Genomic DNA, 24,642 nt, shown 5'->3' with positions numbered 1-24,642 from the left:
TCACGCTGTACATTACATCCATAGTACTGAAGTATACATTTTATATTGGTTTAATTTAAAAACCATGTGTGTTACTTTAGGTCTTCTGAGAAGTAGGAGTCAAGATGGAATTGGATATACAAGAGACTGATTGGAGGAAATGCCTGTGCATGTGAAAGGGGAGGGAGCCCCAGAAGGTGGGAAGAGTTTTCAGACCACAATGCAGGTCTGAGCCCCGGCCAAAAGGGACGGTTGCGTAGGCAGATCTTAAGACTGCAGTGCAGTTCTAAGAAGGGTTCAGCCAGGCTGGTGAGGAGTCCTCAAGCTAAAGTAGCCCATCAGAGGAGTCACATGTCTTGCAGCAATGGGTCTGCCTTAGTATCTTTGCTGTGCTTAGTCACTGACTGAGAGCAGCCTGGGTGAAGTGTGGCCTTGGTGGCCTCCATGCTGATGCGGGGGCGGATTCAGAGTGCAGCAGCTGAGGCCATCTGTCAATTACACTCCCATAGCAAGTGATCTGAGTGGCATATTTTCAAAGCTGCCAACCCATGTGATTAAATTTTGTATTCACAGAAGGACAAAATAAAGACATTTTCAGACAAAGATGGAAGGAGCTTATCACTCACAGACTGTCACCCTAAGAACCTCTGAAGGATTCATTTTGGAAAGAAATATTTTGAATCTTGAAGGACAGTGTAGGATGCATCTTTATTCAGGATTATAAACAAATCTTCTCTGAGGAAGGGAAGGAAAGGCCCCTAAATACATCACCTTGGAATGTAAGCAAATGTCACTTAGGGAGACATATCTCTAAATCTCTAGCTTCCAAGGCCTTTGCTGTTCAAACATGTTCTTTGCTCAGAAGACCTAACTGCAGAACTGTGAAATATCCAGTGGAGAATTGTCTCTTGACACCCAATTTGTCGATTTCTGCAAAAAAAAAAAAAAGTGTGCTAGAATTTTGGTAGGGATTGTGTTAATCTACAGATCAATTTGGGGAGAATTTCCATATTAATAATAGAGTCCTCCAATCCAACAGATGTTTCTCCATTTATTTAGATCTTCTTCAATTTCCTTCATCAGTGTTTAAAATTTTCAGTGTACATGTACTTATTTTGTTAAATTTATCCCAAAGTATTTTTAGTATTTTTAATTCTATTGTGAATGAAATTGCTTTCTTCTTCCTTTTTTTTTTGAAATATAGTTGATGTGCAATATTATGTTAGTTTTAGGTGAATGGAAGTTTTCTTAATTTCACTTTGGATTGTTTATTTCTTGTAAATAGTAATACAATTGATTTTCATATACTGATTTTGTCTTGTGATTTTGCTGAACTTATTTATTACTTATAATAGTTTTTTTGTATGTGAATTCCTTAGGATTTTATACATATAGGATCATGTCATCCACAAATAAAGACAGTTTTACTTATTCCTTTGTAATCTGGATACCTTTTATTTTTCTTGCCTGATTGCACTGGCCAGAACTCCAGTAGAGCATGGAAGTGGCAACAGTGAAGTGGCAAGAGTAGATATCCTTGCTTTTTTCTAAATCTTAAGAGGAAACATCCAGTCTTTTATTATTAAGTATGACGTTAACTGCAGGTTTTTTGTACACGTCCTTATCAGATTGAGGAATTTCCCTTTATTCGAGGTTTGTTGAGTTTGTATTATGAACGTCAAATGCCTTTTTTCCTGTATCTATTGAGATGATCAGGTGGTTTCTGTCCTTTATTCTGTTGTTTACTTTAAGGTGAATTTAATTTTCCTGAACTTTTAGAGAGGAGATATGGATTTATAACTTTATGTCTAGAGCTCTCTCCTGCTGTTTTTGTGAAGTGTCCAAAACCACAGTGGCTTAATTTCTACGATCTCCAGTCTCCATTTCTCTCCTTTACTTTTTCTGGACTGGTTCTTTCCTTTGTCTCTATTGTCACTATCCTGTTCAATTTAGATTCAGTAGTAGATCTCCTCAGTGTGGATCTTTATCCTCAAAGAATGCTTTGGCTGGTTAGTTCCAAGAGCTCATAAGTTTCAGTCGGGCTGTTTTAGCCCTCTTAGACCTTACTGTAGATCCACGGTACTCACTTGCCTTTGGAATGTTACACCCTTCACAGTTTAACTCCTGCCCTTATGTTGGCTCTGCGAGCTTTCAGTGAGTACCTGTTGGTTATATCGTTGTTCTCAGGTCAGTGAGAGGCCCTATTGTTTCCCTGTGCTTCCTTCTGTACATAAGCTGATACTGTAGGTATTGTAGCTGTCACTAGTTTGGCCCTACTTCCCCATATTTTTTTTCAGGGTGGGGGAGAATTTATCATCTAGTTTTGTTGCACAAATAGCTCCTGTTTAAAAAGAAAGCTAGCAGCTGAATAACTGAAAAGTAAAAATGGGAAACCAAAGAACAAAAGTGAAGTATGTCAACTCCTGGGACCAGGTCTGTGACAGGTGTGTGTGTGTGTGTGTGTGTGTGTGTGTGTGTGTGTGTGTGTGTGTGTGTTATATAATCCCTTTTATTGGACCACATCTTCTGTGCATCAGGTGGCAGAAATAATTGGGAATGGACAGGGAATAAACAACAGAAAAAAGTGACACTCTTCACCTCTGCTACTTCAACTTGCTAATTTCTTTTTTAACAATTAAGTGAAAATTAAGTTACAGTAGGGAGTGTGGAATTATATTTTATACAAATAGTTCTGAGTGGAGAAGAAAGGCAATTAATGAACTGGTACTTTTGTGTTGCAATAGATGTAATTCGAATCCTTCAAATAAGGATGTTTGAGGTTTTTATCGTGGTGGGATAATGAGAACTGTTATTATAGTATATTCTCTGTTCAAGGAAGGAGACCTTCAGACTGAATTTTACTCTCAACTGCCATCAGAAGACAAGTAAAATAAGCAAAGATTCATGACCTAACTGCAAGTGATTACTCAACAAAGTCCAACAAATTTGAAGTCAGTGAGAGTAATCTCAAGGCTCTAGGTAGATAACTTTTAAACCAAATAACCAAATAACCATGCCTTTATACCATAAGATGATTTATACATATATAGATATAAATGTCTAGATTCAAGTTTAAAAATAAACATTTTAAAATCTGGCATGCTATGTGATTAGAATTCTCAGTGACTAAAACAGGGACTTTCCATTTTTAAAAAGGAAAGTGTTTCAATGGGATATTTCAAACCCACCTCCACACACGCTATTCTTATCCCAAGAATTTTATTTCAGTCATTGTGCAACATTTTGAATTTCTCCACAAATAACTTTGTACTTTTGTCTTTTATTCCCCAAATGCTTAAAATCATGCATTTTAAACCTTAAAAATTCCCTAGTTTACTCAGTAATTTATGATGCCAGAGTTTGGAAATGTCACTCTGATTCATTAGCTGAGAATAAATTTTCAAAAAATTATTTTTAAGAATTACAAAAACCAAAAAGGTAAAGATTAACAAGAAGCATTTATCTTGAATATTGAGCCTTCATAAAAAAAAGGAGGGGATATACTTCTCTGGTAATATTTTATTGAGAAGCCATAGAAGGAAACACACATACTTGCAAATATTTTTCAGGTACACACATTCAAAAGCAAACCTTAATTTCAGAATCAATCTAGTTTCCAACATTTTCCCAACTGCCTAGTCTATTCCAATTTGCTGCCATAATAATTGGTTATGCTTGAAAATTATAGGAAGAATAATTAAAGGTTTTACTCAGGAAAATCAAAAATACACTGCAGAGTGATGCTGTCCAAGTAATTTGAAAATTCAACTTAAAATTAATGGGCAAAGTGCCTCATTAAACATCATCAAGCAATTCTGATTTTTGAGGAACATAGATGCTAGTTCCAGAAGCCTCCCCTGCTTTCTCCTTCATCTTACCAACATAATTGACATGTGTTGTCAATGGAGAAAGATTTACAGTAAGCGGAGCCGGATGAATAAAACTGGATGTCTAATAATATCTGTATCTAAGAAATAATTTATTTCACTTAAGCCTGTTCAAAATTGAGCTAACACTGAAAAAGAGATTAAGGTAAAAGATGAAAGATCTCCCCAATTTTTTAGGGCAGGTAGCCGGAGAAGAAGATGAATGACAAAAGAAAGAAAAGCAATCACAAAGAAATTGCTGAGAGAAGAAAGAACACATACGTAAGAATAAAACAACAAAATCCTGGCTCTCTAAGAGCTACCGTCTGAAGAAGAAGGGGGAGCCCACATTCACAACTCTTATAAATACATTTGCATGGGACCTGACAATGTTGTCTTTCATTATTCAGAGTTATAACTATTGATAGAGTCAAAGTATTGTGACTGAAGGATATGGAAGGAATAGCTTGTAGAAAATATTTGCCCAGTGACCAGCATTATAGTTCTTAAAGCATAAATGTCAGCCAACAGTTCCCTGTTGAAACACATTTAATTAGAGTAGGCAACATATTTCATTGAAAACATTTTTTGAGCCCCTATAATGTGCCGGGGATGATTCTATACACTGAGACTAATGAGAAAACGAAACATAAAAATTCGTGCCTTCAGAAGATTATATTCTGGTGGGGAAAATAGATAAAAACAGGAAATAAGTAAAGTTATAGATATACATATAAAATATAGATTCAAAAAGAGCTAAGTGCTAAAGAGAAAAAAAAAAAAATGAAGCCAGGAAGGGGGATAAGATGTCTTGGGTGGTGGGGGTAATGGTGGTGGTGTGGAGATGAATAAGAAGCTGACATTAAATAATATCTAAAGGAAGTGAAGGTATCTGGGAAAAGAGAATTCCAGGCAGTGGGAAAAAGCAAATGCCAAGACATTGAGACAGGAGCTTGTCTGATGTGTTGGATGAATTACAAGACCAGTGTGGCCAGAGCAAAGTGAGGGAAGGGAAGAGAAATAAGAGATAAGGTCACCTCCGAGAGTTGCAACTTTTTTCCTTGTGATGAGAATTTTTAAGCCCTGCTATCTCAGCAACTTTCAAACATACAATACAGCAGTCTGAACCATAGTCACCATGTTGTACATTACATCTCTAGAGCTTCCTTATCTTATAACTGGAAGTCTGTACCCTTTTACCACCTTCATCCAACGCATCCACCCCTCATCCCCTGCCTCTAGCAACCACATATCTGATCTCTGTTTCTGTGAGTTTGGTTTTTTAAATTCCACATACGAGTGAGATCATACAGTATATGATATATAGTATACACAGAACTGATTCCTGAGGTCTGACCAAGTGAATCAATGATGGATATTAGCAAAATCCATTGTGGTCATCATTTTGTGATATATACCTTAAATTTACACAATGTGAATTATATCTCAATAAAACTGGAAAAAAAATAATGGCAACACCAAGTGTGGGTGAGGATATGGAGAAACTGGATCTCTCCTACATTGCTGGTAGAATGTAAAATGGTACAGCTCTTCTGGAAAACAGTTTTGTAGTTCCTTTAAAAATGAAACATACACTTCCAACATGGCCCAGCAATCACACTTCTGGGTATTTATCCCAGAGAAACAAAAACTTATGCCCACACAAAAACCTGTATATGACTGTTCACAGCAGTTTTATTTGTAACAGCTCAAAATTGGATACAGCCCAGATGTCTTTCACAGGTGATGTTTAGTAACTTTGGTACACCCTGTGCCATGGTATACTGCTCAGCAATAAAAAGAAGTGACTATTCATTACTAGATATAAAATAGATAAAAAAAAATAAGGACCTAGTATAGCACAGGGAACTATATTCAATTTCTTGTAATATCATATAATGGAAAAGAATCTGTAAAGAAAAAAATATATATGTATGTATATGTATAACTGAATCACTTTGCTGTACAACTGAAACTAACATTGTAAGTCAACTCTACTTCCATAATAGCTTGGATGAATCCTAAGGGCATTATACTGAGTGAACAAAAGCCAATTTCAAAAGCTCACATACTTTGTGATTCTATTCAAATAATATTGTCTAGTGACAAAATTATAGAGCTAGAGAACAAATTAGTGGTTGCTGAGGTTGGAGTTGGTGGGGGGCGAGGGGAAGAGGTGGGTGTGACTATAAAGGGGTAGCAAAAGGGAGTTCTTTCCAGTGATGGAAATGTTCTGTATCTTGATTGCAGTGGTGGTTACACAAATCTGCACACGGAATAAAGGCACACAGAACTACACACACATTGTACAGATGTCAGTTTACTGGTTTTGATATGGTTCCCCATTTAGAGAAGATATTAACTATTGGGGGGAAAATGAGTGAAAAGTACCTGGGATCTCTCTGTACTATCACTGCAATTTCCTGTGAATCTGTAATTATTTCAAAATATAAACTTGAAAAATGTAATTTAAACCCTAGCAAAAATAAGACTTTATTGAAAGACACTGAAGACTCAAAGAGAGAGAAAGAGGTCGGAGAGGTAATTGAGGGCAGTACATGACCCACCCTTCGTGAGGTGTTGGAACTTGACTCTGAGTGAGCTGAAAAGCTGGAAGTTTCAGAGGTGTGGTATCATCAAATTTATGCTTTATCAGGATCACTCTGACTGCTCTGCTGAGAACGGAATGACTCAAGAGAGGGCTTCCTTTTAAGAACAGAGAAATAACAACTTCTTTGCAGGCACACTGATGGAACAGTCCAGTAGAGAGGGGGGAAATTGATGATGCAAGAAAAAGAGAGGGGAGAATTAGAACTTATCAGCAACTTAGCAAAGGTAGCTAACCAGTCACCTTAAGCAATCCAAATGTATCAAACATATTATATAATTTACCTACTTATTATACTTATTGTCTGTGGTCTGTCACCCCCCAACTAGAATGCAAACTCTTCCAGGGGCAGGGACTTTTGTTTGCTTATGTATGCCAAGCAAGTAATAGGTGCTCAATAAATTTTTGATGCATGAACATATTCTTACAGGTGTAAAGAGAAAAAAGGGTCTGCCACATAAGCATAAATACTTGGTTTGGAGTATGGGCAGCACTTGGGGAAGATGGAGAGAAATGGTGCCTAAAGACACACAGAGATGAGGGAGGGTGTAGCTCAAGTGGTAGAGTGCAAGCTTAGCATACACAAGGTCCTGGGTTCAATCCCCAGTACCTCCTCTAAAAATCAATAAATCAGCAAACCTAGTTACCTCACCCCACCAAAAAATTAGCAACAACAAAAAAGAAACACAGAGAGAAATACCTAGCCAGCCATGGATGTGACTCCATCCTGCAGGGACACAGAAATAACACTGTGCTTTTATGCTTCATGCTTTGTGCTTAGTTTTAAAATCCTTTTGTATCCAGAGTAAAATGTAGGGAAATATTTTCACTCTCTATCACATGATCACCAGAAGCACGCATTTGATAAATATAGTTTGAATGACTACACTCTTTTTCAAAGGGCTCACGAGGCCAGTGATTCTGGTATGAGGCCATATAAATTTCCTAAAGCATTCCCAGCCCTGAAGTACACACATCCACCACTGTGAGAATCACTGCTGAAGATTAAATATTTTTATTTTCTTAAAGACTATTTTTAGGGAAGCATTAAAAATTGATTCATTTGGCCAGACCACAGAAATCAGTGCTCGCTATTTTTTTAAATACAATATGCTGAGTATTCTCTCTGACAGTAACCAAGGCCTGTGGAAAAAAGGGTTTCTGCTGTGGTACAGTGACCCTCTTGTCCAGAGTATTCAAATAAGTGTTAGATTCTCTTCTCTAGTTTGGAAAAGTTAAGAAAGGGCATATTCTCTGGAACACAAGTTATAATTTCTGACACTTACAAGGGCACCTTATTCATAAACAATTCAGCGTGAATTGCTATTTGAAGACTGAAACTCACATACTGCTTTGAGCTTAAGTGTTCTTTGCTTAGCTAATAGACTGGACATTATTGTAAGTGATAAATCCATTTATCTCCCTGTAATAGAGAATAAACAACACGTGCCTTTCCTGTCCTCAAAGAAACAGTTGTCATCCTCATAACCTAGTAAGTTACAACTGAATTCATTATCTCATTCACACAAGGATGCCATTTAATTTGAAGGAATGACTACAGTAAACAATTTTATAAGTAGAATAGACAGAAACCATATCTTTAAAAAGATTTCTTGATCTCCATATTTTAAGGCAAAGTCAATCTTCGATCTCATGTGGCCGAGATGAACTGAACTGATCTGATAGGTTACTGTTTTTTCCTTAATTAACATACAATATTATTGACATTTTTGTGTGCATACACTTGTATGAATTTTAACACATCTATATTGCTGTGTAACCACCACCATGGTTAGGATACAGAACAATTACATTATATACACTCCACCCCAGATTCCCTTGGGCTATCTCGTTGCAGCAGGGTTGGCAAACTACAACCAAGTCAAAGCTGGCTTGTGGCCTGTTTCTTAGGGACAGAAGCTAAGAATGGTTTTTACATTTTGTTTAGTTTTTTTTTTTATTGAAGTATAGTCAGTTTACAATGTTGTTTCAGTTTCTGGTGTATAGCATAATGTTTCAGTCATACATGCACATACATATATCCCTTTTCATATTCTTTTTCATTATAGGTTACTACAAGATATTGAATATAGTTCCCTGGGCTATACAGTAGAAACTTGTTTATCTATCTCATCTATAGTAGTTAGTATCTGCAAATCTCAAACTCCCAATTTATCCCTTCCCACCCCCTTTCCCCTCGGTAACCATAAGTTTGTTTACTATGTCTGCGAGTCTGTTTCTGTTTTGTAGATAAGTTCTTTTGCATCTTATTTTATTTTTTTTAGATTCTACCTATGAGTGATATCATATGGTATTCTTCTTTCTCTTTCTGGCTTACTTCACTTACATTTTTAGAGCACTGCAAAAAGAACAAAAGTAACACACAAAAATAAAGAATATGCAACAGAGACCACATGTGGCCCAGAGAGCCTAAAATGTTTACTATCTGTCCCTCTGCATTTTTACAGTCATGCCCTTGCCCCGCCCATAACCCCTGGAAACCACTAATCTTTGTCACTATAGTTTGTCTTTGAAAAATGTCATACAAATGGGATAATACAGTGTGTAGCCTTTTGAGAATTTGGAGCACAACACCTTTGAGATTCAACCATGTTGTTGCATTTGTCAGTAGTTCTTTCCTTTTTATTGCTGAGTAGTATTCTATTGTATGGCTATACTACCATTTGTTTATTCTTTCACCTGTTGAGGGGCATTTGGGTTGTTTCCTGTTTTTGGCATTTATGAACAGAGCTGTTATGAACATTTATATTTAGATTTTTGGGTGAATATGTTTTCACTTCTCTAGGGAAATACCTAGGCGTGTGATTGCTGGGTCATATGGTAAGTGTGTGTTTAAATTTATAAAAAAAACAAACTGCCAAACTGTTTTTCAGAGTGGCTGTACCAGTTTGCATTCCAAATAGTAATGTATGAGAGTTCCAGCTGGCTGTGCATCCTTGTCAGCAGTTGGCATTGTCAATATTTTTTATTGTAGCCATTCTAATAAGTAGATAGTGCTATTTCCATGTGGTTTTAATTTGCATTTCCCTAATGACTAATGATGTTGAACATCTTGTTATGTGCTTATTTGCCATCCCTGTATCCTCTTTGGTGAAGTGTTGGTTCAAGTTTTTTGGCATTAAAAAAAAAAAAACTTTTTTATTATAAAATGACTAAATTCACAGGATATTGCAAAGATAGTAGAGTGAGGTCCCATGTACACTTCACCGAGTTTGCCCCAATGTTTGTATCTTAGTACCAAAACCAGCAATTGACATTGGAATGATGTGTGTGTATAGTTCTACTCCATGTTGTCATTTGTGGAGATTCGTATAAACACCACTGCAAGCAAGAGGCAGAGCTGCTCCATCACCACAAATATCTCCCTTGTGCTTTATAGTCAGCCACGCACCCCCTCTCAAACATCCCTAACTCCTGGAAACTAGTCATTTGTTTTCCATCTCTACACTTTTGTCACATTGAGAATGCTATATAAATTGAATCATATAATATGTGACAGGTTGAGGTTCACTTTTGTCACTCAGCATGATACTCTCAAGATCCATCCAAGTTGTTGCACGTATCAAGAGGTCATTGCTTTTTATTGCAGAGAAATTATTCCATGGTATAGATGTACCACTGTTTGTTCACTATTCAACCACTGAGGAACATTTTGGTTGTTTCAATTTTTTGGCTATTGCAAATAATGTTGCTCTGATCATTTATGTACGAGTTTGTGTGGGCATAAATTTTCATACGTCTGGGATAAATGCCCAGGAGTGTGATTGCTGGATTGTATTTTAAGATTTTGCTCGTTTTAAAAATTGGGCTGTTTGTTTTCTTATCGTGTAGTTTTGAGAGTTTTATACCTACTGGATACAAGTCCTTTTTTTCAATGGATCATCTTTTTGGTGTCATGTTTAAAGAATCGTTGTCTAGCCATTGATAATGATAATTTCTCCAACTTTTCATTCTAAAAGGTTTACAGTTTTATGTTTTACATTTAGATATGGGATCCATTTTGAATTAATTTTGGGATAAGGTGTGAGACTTAGATCCAGGTTCACTTTTTTTTTTTGCATGGGGATGTCCAATTGTTTTAATACAATTTGTTGAATAGTCTGTTCTTCCTCCATTGAATTGCCAAACTGATACACGCTACAATATGAATGAACCTTGAAAACATTCAAGAAAGAAGCCAGTCATAGAAGACCACATACTGTGTTCATTCCATTTATATGAAATGTTGAGAATAGGCAAATCTATAGAGACAGAAAGTAGAGTAGTGGTTGCCTAGGGCCGGTGGGTTTAGGAGGAAATGAGTGACTGCTCATAGTTACAGGGTTTCTTTTTGAGGGGACAACGTTCTAAAATTGATTGTGGTGATAGTTACAGAACTTTGTTAATATTACTAAAAATATTGAATTGTACACTCCAAATGAACAGTATGGTATGTGAATGACATTTCAATAAAGCTGTTATAAAATTTTTTTTGAAGAAGAATATTTGTGAAATCAAGTAATGACAGCATAGCAACAAGCAAAAATTGAGGATAACTGAGTAAGAAGTAAGTAATTTCAGACAATTTTAGAACAGAGCAATAGTAAGAGTTGCTAAGAAAGTTATTTTGAGTTTATGGAGTGTTTGATGAGTTTTGAACATAAATTTCTTTAAAATGACTCAAGCCTGTCATTCATAGAGTGCTGGTAGGAGTGTAAGCTGACATAACCTTTATTGAAAGCAACCTGTCAAGGTGTATCAAGAGGTTTTTAATTTTAAACTCTAACAATCTTTTACCCAGTAATTCCACTTTGAGGAATTTATTATCCTAAGAAAATAACTTAAAATACATTCAAAGATTTATGAAAAAAGGTAATGCTAAAAATTTAGAGGTAATCAAAGAGAACATGGTTAAGTACAACCATGCAATGACTATTGAACAGTCATCAAAACGTCTTTTTTCAACAGCAAGGTCCTACTGTAGAGCACAGGGAACTATATTCAATACCTTGTAGTAGCCTATAATGAAAAAAAATATAAAAAGGAATATATGTGTATAACTGAATCACTATGCTGTACACCAGAAATTAACACAACATTGTAAATCAACTATACTTCAATAAAATTTTTTTAAAAATCCTTCTTCTAACACCTTTATTAAGGTGTAATTTTTTGAGGTGTAACTGATATATGAGAAACTGCATTTATTTAAAGTATACAATTTGATAACTTTTGAGATATATATGTTCATTAAAATATCACCATAAAACCAGGGGAAGGGAGGTGGGAAGGGATAAGTTTGGGAGTTTGAGATTTGCAAATGTTAGCCACTATATATAAAAATAGATTAAAAAAACAAATTTCTTCTGTATAGCACAGGGAACTATATTCAATATCTTGTAGTAACCTTTAATGAAAAAGAATATGAAAATGAATATATGTATATATATGCATGACTGGGACATTGTGCTGTACACCAGAAATTGACACATTGTAACTGACTATACTTCAAATAAAAAAAAAAAGTAAAACAAAAAGGTTATTTATAAAATATTTATCACCGTAATAGGATAATGAACATCATCACTCCCAAAAGTTTCTTCATCCCCCTCCCTCTTGCTCCTCACCAACCACCACCATCTGCTGGGCAATCACTGATCTGTTTTCTGACACTATAGACTTGTTTGCATTTTCTAGAATTATATATAAGTGGAATTATACTGCTGTGTACTTTTGGTCTGAGTTATTTCACTTGGAATGATTATTTTTGGACTCATCTGTATTGTGTGTATCAATAGTTCATTCCTTTTTAATTGTGAGTGTAACCCATTCTATGGGTACACCATTTATTTATTCATTCACCCATTGATGGATATTTGGGTGGTTGTTTCAGTTCTTGGCCAGTAAATGAAGCTGCCATGAAAATGCATGTACAAGTCTTTGTATCGACATATGCTTTCATTTCCCCTGGATAAATACCTAAAAGTGGAAGAGCTGGATCATATGGTAGGTGTACGTACCACTTGTTAAGGAACTTCCAAATTGTTTTCCAAAGCGGCTGTACATTTTATATTCCAATAAGCAGTATACACAAATTACAGTTTTTTCATATCCATATCAACTCTAGGCACAGTCAGTCTTAATTTTAGCCATTTAAAAAGGTGTAAGGTAGTGTTTCATTGTGGCTTTAATTTCCGTTTCTCAAATAACTAATGATTTTAAACATTTTTTCATGTGCTTATTTGCCATCCATATATCTTCTTTGGTGAAGCATCTGTACAAATCTTTTGCTCACTTTTATTTATAGAATTGTTGGTTTTCTTATTATTGAGCTTTGAGACTTCTTTATATATTTTCAATACAAGCCCTTTATGAGATATATGATTTACAAATATTTTCTCCCAATGTGTAGCTCATCTTTTCATTCTCTTAACGGTATCTTTTGAAGAGAAGTTTTACATTTTGATGAAATCCAATTCATCTTTTTTTTTTTTTCATAGATCAAACTTTTGGTGCTGTTTCAAGGAAATTTTTGCATGACTCAAGGCCGCAGTTTTCTCTTATGTTTTCTTCGGGAAGTTAAAAAAAATTTTACATATAGGTCATTCATCTATTTTGAATCCATTTTTGTTGTGAGGTATAGATTCAAATATATTTATTTTTTGCATATGGATAACTAGTTGTTTCAGCACAATTTGTTGAAAAGACTATCCTTTCTCCACTGAATTGTTTTTTGTCAAAAATCAGTTGTCCACATATGTGTAGATTTATTTCTGGACCCTAATCCATTCCTTTAATCTAATCGGCTATCTTGATGTCAGTCCCACAGTGTCTTGATTACTGTAGCTTTATAAGTTTTTGTAATCAATTTGTTTTAATCTTCTCATTTTGTTCCTCTTTTTCAAAGTTATTTTGGCTATTCTAGGTCCTTTGCACTTCTATGTGAAATTTAGGACAATCTTGTCAGTTTCTACCAAAAAGTCTGCTAGAATTTTGATTGGGACTGCATTTAATCTATAGACCAATTTGGGGAGAATTGACATAATCATAATCATAATAAGTGTTACGATGTATGAATACAGTACATCTCTCTATTTAGGTCTTGTTTAATTTCAGCAATGCTTTGTAGTTTTTAGCATACATATTTTTCCACATCTTTTGTTATATTTACTGCTAAGTTTTAACTATTTTTGATGCTATTCTAAATAGTATTTTAAAATTTTAACTTATGATTGTTAATGGTATTTAAAAATATAATTGATTTTTGCATATTGATCCAAACTTCCATTCCTGGGACAAACCTCACTTGGTCATGACACATTATCCCTTAATATACTGTTGGATTCAATTTGCTAAAACTTAATTTAGAATTTTTGTGTCTATGTTCATGAGGGATATTCATCTTTAATTTTCTCTTCTTGCAATGTCCTTATTAGGTTTTGGTATCAAGGTAGTGCAAGCCTTATAGAATGAGTTGGGAAGTATTCCTTTCTCCAGTTTTTTGTAAGAGTTGCAAAGAATCAATATTATTTCTTCCTTAAATATTTCATAGAATTCACCAGTGGAGACATCCAGGCCTGGTATTTTCTTTGCAGGAAAGTTTTTTTTAACTGAAAATTCCATTTATCTAATATAGCACTTTTTAAATTTTCAATTTTTTTTTTTTTTTAGCAAACTCAAGAAATTCCATTTTATTGCTCTCAAAGTACCAGCTTTGGGTTTCATTTATTTTCTTTATCATTTTTCTGTTGTCCATTTCATTGATTTCTGTTCTGATCTTGATTATTTCTTTTCTTCTGCTTAATTTGTGTTTAATTTGCTCTACCACTTTCTTAAGGTAGAAGCTAATGTAACTGATTTGAGCCCTTTCTTATTTTCTAATATAAGTATTTAGTGCTATAAAGTTTCCTCTAGGTACTGTTTTAGTGGCATCCCACAATTTTGTTAGGTTGTGTTTTCATTTTCATTCAATTCAAGATACTAATTTTCCTTTTGATTTCTTCTTTGACCTGTGGGTTATTTAGATGTGTGTTATTTAGTTTTCAAATGTTTATGGATTTTTCAGATGTTTCTGTTCTTGATTTTTAATTTAAATTCCATTGTGCTTACAGAACATGTTCTATTTGACTTAGATCCTTTTAAATTTATTGAGACTCATTTTATAGCTTATAATATGGTCTCTCTTGGTCAACGTTCCATATGCAATTGAGAAGAATGTATATTCTGCTGTTGTTAGAAGGCATGTTCTATAAATGTCAACTAGGTCAAACTGGTTGATTGTGTTGTTCAAGTTTTCTATAGCTTTACAGATTTTTCTTTTTGCTTTCTCTATCAATTATTTAGCAGGGGTATTGAAATAAACTATAATTGTGAATTTGTCTGCTTCTCCCTTCAGTTCTCTCAGATTTTGCCTCATATATATTTGGAAACTCTGTTATTAGGCACATGAATGTTTCAGATCATGTCCTGGTGAATTGACTCCTTTATCAGTATAAAATGATCTTCTTTATCCCTGATGGTTTTCTCTGCTCTTTATCCCTGATGGATTTCCCTGATGGAAATCTACTTTGTCTGATATTAATCTAGCTGCTCAAAATTTCTTCTGATTAATGTTAGTACGATATTTCTTTTTTCATCATTTTACTTTTAACCTACTTGTGTTTTTATATTTAAAGTGCATTTCTTAACTCATACCCTTATGAGAAAAAAACCTACCAATCAGAATACAATGAGTATGTACAATTCCTTTGCCTATAGCCTTGTAGTTTCCAGTAAAAGCATCATCTTCCAAATTCACATTAATCAACTTTTTTTTGTTTTGCATACATTAGAGTTCACCTTTGAAATATACATTTCTATAGATTCTATACATTTCAGATGCAGAGTTGTAACTGAGCAGAACCCTATTGTCATCATTGGTGACCATCTGATATCCATAGCTATGTTTGTAACTGCTTAACTGTATAATGGTTTAAAGGATTTTTCTCATGCTCTTGCTGACCAGGGTTAGGCTGGAGAGGAGGGAGGCTTGGGTGGTCTGCCCAACACCCTCATGGTGCTGTGTGAGGGGACCATGCTCAGTGCCCTGCTTTTGTACCCAGTGCCCTTCTCTTGACCCTGACACCTCAGAAATGGCAATTGGGTATTTTGTGCATCTTGTTGTTCATAACTTGCCCCAATTGTGCATGTCTGCAGTTGTTTTCAACCGCCTTGTGGTTTCCTTGTATCCTGTTGTTTGAGCTGCAGGCCTCAGCCTGCAGCAGAGGGTGCCAGACCTCAGCCTGCTTAAAAGGCTAAAAGCATTTATCAACCTGACTTTAAACTGCACAAGTTTTTCTCCAGAGCTCTTTTCCATAGACCCCCTTCCTATGCATTCTTTGTTCTAGGTATGAGAATATTAAGAGTCCCAAATCTAGAGGTGAACTTCATACCCAGCAGAGGGAAGGGGACTGCTGCATTTGCAAAAACAACTTTACAAAAATTTGTTACCCTGTATATAATCTCTATGGAAACTAGCTCTTCCCCTTGAACTCTTGAATTTTTACTATAAAACCCCCTGCCTTCTCTCCCCAGGAGGCTCACAGTCTTAGAGGCATTAGCCCACTTTGACCTCCTTTGCCTGGTGAAGAAATAAAGCTGCCTTTTCTACTTCATCAAAAACTCTTTCCTCAAGTCTCAATTTGGTAAGCAGAGTACAGAGGCCATGTTTCGGCAACAGAATCATGGATCTATTACCCCAGTACCATACAGAACAATCCATTCACCTTAAAAGCTCCCCTGTGCATCTTCTTTATAGTCAACAAGTCAAGTCTTCCCAGCCCTCAGCAACCACTAATTTGTTTTTTGTCCCTATCATTTTGCCTTTCCTATAGTCACATGAATGGGATTATACAATATATACAATGTGTAGCCTTTTTGCTTGCCTTCTTTCATTTAGTAAAATGCACTTAAGATTCATCAATGTTGATGAATGAATCAATAGCTCATTCCTTTTTATTGCTGAATAGTATCCCTATGTTTGTTTATCCTTTCCCATGATAAAAGACAACCTCATTGCTTCCAGTTGTTAGCCATTAAGAATAAAGCTGCTATAAACTTTTGTGTATAGTATTTTGTGTGGACATAATCTTTCAAATCACTTTACATGTATACTAGGGCTAAGTGAATAAGTAAATGCGTGATGGATGGTATGCCCAGGTTTCTCACTGTCAGAGAGGAAAGTGAAAGATAATCAAGAAAGGAAAGCAGCAATGAAGTATATGATACCGGGTTAGAGACTGAGACATAAGTATGAACTTACGTTTACCTTAATACAAATATGAATAGAGACATAAGTCACTTTAGATATGTGTGTATATGTAGGTTAGTATACATACATGTATTACTTATCTCTGTTCATTGAGAGGGCCTAGAAGCAATGCCATCCAATAGCAACAAGCACATCCAGACCTTAATTTCTGCTATAAAAGAAATCAGGAATCCTTAGAGAAATAGCTGATTTTACGACCAGGACACAGAGCATCTTATAGTATTAGAAAATAAGGAAGTGTTCAAAAAACCAAAAAAGATGAGAGTATGTCAAAGTGACACATGAGCAAGCCTGAAAGTGCTACCATTGGCCAAAGCCAGAACAAACTGAGTGTCCTTTACAATTTCATTTTATGTCCTTTTTTCCCTTATTAGCTGTAACCCTTTATTTTGTTATTTTAGTGGTTGCTTTTGCGCTTACACTATACATCTTTAATTTGTCATAGTAAAACGTCTAGTAATATTATACCACTTAATGCATAGTTTAAGAACCCTGCAATAGTGTGTTTCCGTTTCTCCCCTCCTGGACATTCTGCTGTTTATCATGTACTTTGTTTTTGCATGTATTATAAAACCCACACTACATTTTAAATTATTTCTGTTTATACAGTCAATATCTTTTAAAGATATTTAAAGAATAAGGAAAATATTAGATATTTACTATGTCGTTATTATTTCCAATGCTCTTCCTTATCTTTGTGTAGATCTACATTTCCTTTGGTAGCATTTTTCTTCTGCCTAAAGGATTTCCTTTAACATTTCTTATAGTTATGGTCTGCTGGTGATAAATTCTTTCACTTTTTATAAGTCTGGAAAAGTATTCTTTTGTCTTTGTTTTTGGAAAATGTTTTTTCTGGGTATAGAATCTTAGGCTGATTCTTTTTTCCGTTTCAGTACTTTAAGGATGTTGTCCCATTGTATCTTGCTTGCATTGTTTCTGATGGTAAATATACTATCATACTTTTGTTCCATAGAGCATTCAATCAGGAAGGTAAAATCTTGAGCAGAGTAGATCTTCATAGGCACAGGCAAAAGCTGTTGTCCACAGGCAGAATTTCTTCTCCGTTTAAGGGAAGCCTCAGCTCTGCTTTTAAGATTTTCCAACTCCTATTATAATGGCTCACTACTTCAAGCAAGTGCTAAAGATTAAGCTAACAAAAGGGTGTGTCTTACTAGCATAAAGAGGAGATATCCTTTTATACCCTTGAATTCTGGCAGCAGAAGTGGCCAACTACAAAATTAAGGGTCACTTATATGAGGTTTCTTTCTCCTTGCCCTAGTATTAATTCACCTTTTTTATTCAATACACCTTCTGGACTATTCCTCTTCCTTAGTCAGAATTTTAATAACTATGTATTTTAAGTGAAAGATGACCATTGTTTTAGATAACTGAGTGATGAAAAGGAACCAGCAAAGTTAACTTTAAAAGTAGCAGGGCCAATATAACAAGTATCTGGACTTATACTTACAAATGAGAAAGCACTCACAGAACTCGGATTTTTTTGTTGAGATCTTCCCTTACAGATAAGGGTGAGCAAGTGACTAAGTTTTGGCTAATGAGATGTAGGCAGAAGTTTTGGGTGAGGATTCTGGGAAAGCTCATTTAAAAAGGAGTTGACTCACCTGGAAAGTGCTCTTCTGCCCCTTTCCTCTTCTCTTTTCCTCTTTCTTCCAGCTTGGAATGCAGACACAATGGCTAGAGTTGCAGTGGCCATCTTGCAACCATGAAGCAAACTTTCAGGTGGAAACTGTATGTTTAGAAGGGCAAAACAGCAAGATAGGAGTAACCTGGGACTTGGATGACTTCATTGGTCTGTCAGGCCACTGCTGGATTGCCTACCTCTTCCTAAAAAAAAAAGAAAAATAGCCTTCTGATTTATTTCAGCCATCCTTATTGAGTGTCTGTTACTAACAGATGAACACAATTCCTAAATGATGGATTCACATCCACGTGGTAGGCAGTATCTTCTCCCCAATACTTTTCTTCAGATGAGACCAGTGTGACCCTGATATGGAATACTTTCGACCACTAAGTTAGGGTTGTGTCTCAGTCTGTCTTACTCTCCACTTCCAAACATTATGCCTGACAAATAGTATGTGCTCAGTAAAAATTTATTGACCAATCAGGGGCCTGGCTTAGTCTGGATCCATAACTCTCAGACTCCAGTCTCCAGTTTGGTTAGATTAGCCATGTTCTAGAGTCATTGTGGTTCCTGCTTGAAAACAGCAAACAAACCTTGCCTCACTTTCAAGGTAGCAGAGTCTAAAACAATCACAAGGGTTTTTAAAATAGTAAAGGACCATTGAAAACAGGAGATCAGGACAATTCCTAAAATGAAAAAAGGCAGGTGATGATGGAGGTACAAGAAGAGATTCCAGGTCCATGTTTATTTCCTAATCCAGCTCACTGTGGTGCACGTTGTGTCTTTTGTTCATCTCTCCTGCCCTTTGGAGTACAAATGCTCATCCACTTAACTTTTGTAAAACTATGATTTAAAGTAAAGTGACCTACATAAATAAGTAATTATCACAGATTAATAAATAATAAGCAAAGGAAGGAGGAAGAAATATACATACATGCTCACGGGTGACAAACATAGAAAATCAACAGTGGCATTCCGCCAGGTCACCAGGACAGGGGAAAACCATGAGGGAAGAGAGAGGAGTCAGTTCAGAATATGCCCAGAAATGGTCCATGTAAATATTAGAGGAAGGAAGCTTTGGAAGCAGTTTAAGTTATAGGGTGAACCTCTCATACATCTTTTTCTTGTGACACAGGGTCAAGAGTTTATGATCCTAACATTATTATTCAGCTTTAAAAAAGCAGGAAATCCTGATACTTGTGACAACATGGGTGAACCTGGAGGACATTATAATAAGCGGAATAAGCCAAACACAGAAAGACAAATACTGCATGATCTCACTTATATGAGGAGTCTAAAATAGTCACACCTAAATATGTACAATTTTTATCAATTATACCTCAGTAAAGTCCCCTGTGCTATACAGTATGAACTTGTTGTCTATCTATTTTATATATATTAGTTAGTATCTGCAAATCTCAAACTCCCAATTTATCCCTTCCCACCCCCTTCCCCCTCTGGTAACCGGAAGTTTGTTTTCTATGTCTGTGAGTCTGTTTCTGTTTTGTAAATAAGTTCATTTGCCTTTTTTTTTTTAAGATTCCACATGTAAGTGATATCATATGGTATTTTTCTTACTCTTTCTGGCTTACTTCACTTAGAATGACATTCTCCAGGGCCATCCATGTTGCTGCAAATGGTATTATTTTATTCTTTTTATGGCCGAGTAGTATTCCATTGTATAAACATGCCACAGCTTCCTTATCCAGTCATCTGTCGATGGACATCTAGGTTGTTTCCATGTCTTGGCTATTGTAAATAGTGCTGCTATGAACACTGGGGTGCCTGTAGTTTTTTGAATTAAAGTTCCCACTGGATATATGCCCAGGAGTAGGATTGCTAGAGTATATGGCAAGTCTATTTTCAGTCTTTTGAGGAATCTCCATACTGTTTTCCATAATGGCAGCACCAAACTACATTCCTACCAACAGTGTAGGAAGGTTCCCCTTTCTCCACATCCTCCTCCAGCATTTATCATTTGTGGGCTTTTGAATGATGCCCATTCTGACTGGTGTGAGGTGATACCTCATTGTAGTTTTGATTTGCCTTTCTCTAGTAATTAGTGATATTGAGCTTTTTTTCATGTGCTTATTGGCCATTTCTATGTCTTCTTTGGAGAATTGCTTGTTTAGGTCTTCTGCCCATTTTTATATTGGGTTATTTGTTTTCTTGTTATTAATCTGTATGAGCTGTTTATATAGTCTGGCAATTAAGCCCTTGTCAGTCTCATATTTTGCAAATATATTCTCCCATTCCATAGGTTGAGTTTTTGTTTTGCTTATGGTTTCCTTTGCTGGAATTAATTAATTTTTTAAAAAGATGGCAGAGTAGGAGGACACTGAGCTTACCGCCCTCCATCAACACATCAAAAATACATATACATGTGGAGTAATTCTCACTGAAAACAAACTGGAAACTAAAAGAGAGACTCTTCTACAACCAAGGCCATTAAGAAAGATCCACACAGAGTTGGGCAGGAAGGGAAGAGAGTCAATCAGGTCGGGACCCATGCCAATAGGAGACACAGAAACGAAGGGTATATCATGGGCTTGGAGACCCTCCCTGGGGAATGATGGGTTCAAACCACATATTAGGCACCTAGGAAGTTGAGCTCCCTTGGCTGATTTGAAAACCAGTGGGACTTACAGAAGGGCTGTAAGAAACAGACTCTGCTCCTGAGGAACATGTACACAAACTTTCTTGCTCCCGAAACAAGGTGGAGGAAGCAGATTGAAACTGCCTGGGATTCTGGCCAGTTTCCTGTGACCATCACAGCATGTGCCCTGGACCCTCTAGCACTGGCACAGCTGTCCACTAGGGCCAAGGCTGCATTTACCAATGAGATTGCACACTTGGGGGGACAGAGCCAGCTCGGACCTGACACTGCATCTGAACATGGCCAGAGCGGCCATTACTGCTGTAAGCAGATAGGGTAGGGGATCCCCAGAGACAGAGAACCAGGTATGGCTTTCTTGACTTAAAGAAGCCATTTTTGGTCGAAGCCATTTTTGGTCTAAGCATTTTGTGATCTAAGCCTGGTCACAATGCTTGCCTTTGAACAGGTCTCAGTAACTAATAGTCTTAAGGAAACAAAAGAATGCAGAAACATTGCCTATTATAGGGCAAGCGAAATAACAACAGCAAGGGTAATATATCAGTTGTAAAGACTCCCAGTTCTGTTTCAATGGTAAAGATTAACCTGAAGCGCTCAACCACCAGATCAACTGGAACTTAGGGGATGGTGATGTTGACCTTTTCTGATCCTCGTGACTTCAGTCAATTAAAGCTTGGATTCTGTCAACCATTCAAGCACCTTCATGAATATGCATGCACCCTTAGCTTCCCCTATTTACCCTTCTGAGAAACACTGCTTTGGGAAAGATCCCTTGTGCTCTCCTTACTTGTTGCAAGTAACAATAGCTCCTTCCTCCTCTCAGTCCTTGGCTTGGTTGTGTCTTTTGGCTCAACATTCACCAAGAGGTGAACCCAGTTTTTGGGTAACACTGGCAAAGGCAGTGGATTGGGAGTTGTCTCAAGCACTGACTAGTATGCTGAGACCATCCTAGCCTGGGTCCCAACCCACACCTGCTGCCCACTCTGGCCTCTCTTGCTTCAGGGCTGCTCTCCCCTGGGGCAAAAGTGCCATTGCTGGGAGTGCGGAGAGTGCACACGTAGAGAGAAAGGAATCAGCTCAGATCCAACCCTCAGGGCTTCTTCTCCAGCACCCTGGGGCCCAATCTCACCCCCAATGGGTCAGTGATGGTCACTGAGCATAGGAGAAGCCCCAGCTCACACCTGGCTCTGGCTCAAGCCCTTCCATCTCCAGCCCTACCTCTCACCAAGGTGACAGCTGCCAGCACACCCTGGGGGAAGATTGACCTGTGCTCATGTCAGATTCAGCTCTCCTGCCAAAGGTACCAGGCACATGCAGACTGCAAAGGGACATTTCCACACAAGGACACTCATTCAAGACTGGGATAGGTGACTATTTTACCTAATTTCGTAGAGACAGAGAAAGCTTTAAAAAATGAGAAGACAGAGGAATTTGCTTCAAATGAAAGAACAAGAAAAAAAAATCCCTGAAAAAAAGCAACTAATGAAATAGATAAACAATTTATCACATAAAGAGTTCAGAGCATTAATAAGAAGAATGCTAATTGAACTTGGAAAAAGAACAGATGAACACAGTGAGAATTTTAACAAGGAACTAAAAAATACTTTAAAAAGAACCAGTTAGAGTTAAAGAATGCAATACTGAATGTACTTGATGAAGTTATGGCTGAAAACTTCCTAACCTGAAGAAGGAAACATATATTCAGGTATAGGAAGCACAGAAAGTCCCAAACAAGAAGAACCCAAAGAGACCCATACCAAGACATATCATAATTAAAATGGCAAAATTAAAGATAAAGAGAGAATTCCAAAGGCAGCAAGAGAAAAAGAGTCACATTCAAGGGAATCCCTCCAAAGCTATCACCACACTTTTCTGCAGAAACTTTGCAGGCCAGAAGGGAGTGGCATGATACATTTAAAGTGCTGAAAGGGAAAAATCTGCAACATAGGTTACTCCATACAACAAACTTATTCAGAACTGAAGGATAGATAAAGAACTTCTCAGACAAGCAAAAACTAAACGAATTCATCAACACTAAGCCGAACCAAAAGAAGTGTTAAAAGGTTTTCTTTAAGTGGAAAAGAAAAGGTTGTAGCAAGAAGTAAGAATTTATGAGAAGGGAAAACTCCAACTTGTAAAGGCAAGGTTGTGGATCCACCACTTGATAAATTAGCATGAAGATTAAGAGACAAAAATCGTAAAATTTGCCACAAGGGTTGAAGCCAGAAAAGAAAGAAAATTCCAAGGTACAGTGTTCCAGGGTATAGTTCAAGCAGGAAGAGGTACTTTTCCAATGTATTCTTAGTTTCCCCACCTCCCACCATCCAGTTAGTTAACCTTGTCAGCTTGGCTACTGTAGTAGATGCTATCAAGCCCCACACATACTGCCCTTTTTCCACTCCGGATGTCACTACGGACACTCCCAAGGCACACTGATGACTTTCTGCATCTCTGTGCTTTCTAAATGAAAAAGCACGTTGAAAATGTCTGGGAATTAACAATACCAGGGCAATCTTTGGGATTTCAGCTAACTCCAGCTTCCTTGCCCTCACCAGGGCGGTTCTGAGGTATGTTACACTCAGTGTCAGAGGGGCTCCAGCTGGATTGAGCCCCAGTTGCCTGCTCATTGACATATCTTTTATTGGCTTCCCTCCTCTCCTTATCTCACTTCCCCTCTCTCTCACTGTGCTTCCTGGGGTCACCTCCCAAATAAACTACTTGTCTCCAAATCTTTGTCTCAGGGTCCACTTTTGGAGGAATCTAAACGGCAAACACAAAGAAACTTGATTGTCTACCACACTAGCTTATATCTCTAAAGGCCAGAACTCACAACTTCTGCCTAGACCAGTGCTTCTCCCTCACCCTAAGACATCAAGATCAGTCAGGAAGTATGTAAAAAAAATGGAAATTTGTGAACAATTTTCTTTATTAGCTATAATTTCTGGTAAATTCAAGGTTACTTTGCAAATGGTGCTGTTCTCTGTCATTGAGGTTAGCTAGGAGTTTGGGCAGCTCACTAGGAATTGGTCCCACCTGTGCCACCCATCCTCTGTGTTTCGGTGGAGAAATTCTTAGGCACATTTTCAGAGAGAAAAAAATGTTTTTCTTGAAGGGTCTGTACTCAGTCTTTCAATAAGTATTCATTAAGTGCTTATTAAGTGCCAGAATATCATATTAAAGACACTGGATATCATATTGAAGATATTAAGATTTTTATATGGGCAGTTCATAATTACGATGCTTAAATTTAAAAACTTTAGTGGGATTTATATAGTTAATTATGCTCTTTAAATGGGCTGAAGAAGAAATAGTGACTGTGTTGGTTGTGCAGATACTGTAAGTTGGCTCACTTAACGCCAATTCCATTGTTGGTGTTTCAGGCTTAATTTTCCCAAGGGGTGTTTGTGTATTTTTACTAGTGACATTGTCCTGGCTGCACTATTTCTGAGTCTTACCCAATCCCTTTCTGCTTAAACTAGCTAGAATGAAACTGTTGTCTATAACTAAGAATCTTGATTGAGAAAATTGTAAGCATCAGGCTAGTAAAAAAAAAGGTTCCTGAAGACACACTGGTCTGGGCAAGAGGCATCTGGGTGAAAGTATGAGAGGGGCACAGAGTGTGGA

At 36.8% G+C, this 24,642-nt stretch overlaps 1 long non-coding RNA gene across 1 annotated transcript in view; it reads right to left on the bottom strand.

Moving 5' to 3' along the window:
- Positions 1–676: 676 nt before the first annotated feature.
- LOC116662228 overlaps positions 677–24,642 on the bottom strand; it is a 79,681-nt gene continuing 55,715 nt past the window's right edge. Inside the window, exons 4-5 of the long non-coding RNA XR_004318245.1 lie at positions 18,385–18,607; positions 677–909 (exon numbers count right to left, since the gene is read on the bottom strand). This is a non-coding gene — a long non-coding RNA (uncharacterized LOC116662228). The remainder of the gene's footprint in view (positions 910–18,384; positions 18,608–24,642) is intronic.

Source organism: Camelus ferus, chromosome X (assembly GCF_009834535.1).
Source record: "Camelus ferus isolate YT-003-E chromosome X, BCGSAC_Cfer_1.0, whole genome shotgun sequence".
Classification (NCBI taxonomy): domain Eukaryota; kingdom Metazoa; phylum Chordata; class Mammalia; order Artiodactyla; family Camelidae; genus Camelus; species Camelus ferus.
This window is presented reverse-complemented; position numbering and strand designations above follow the sequence as displayed.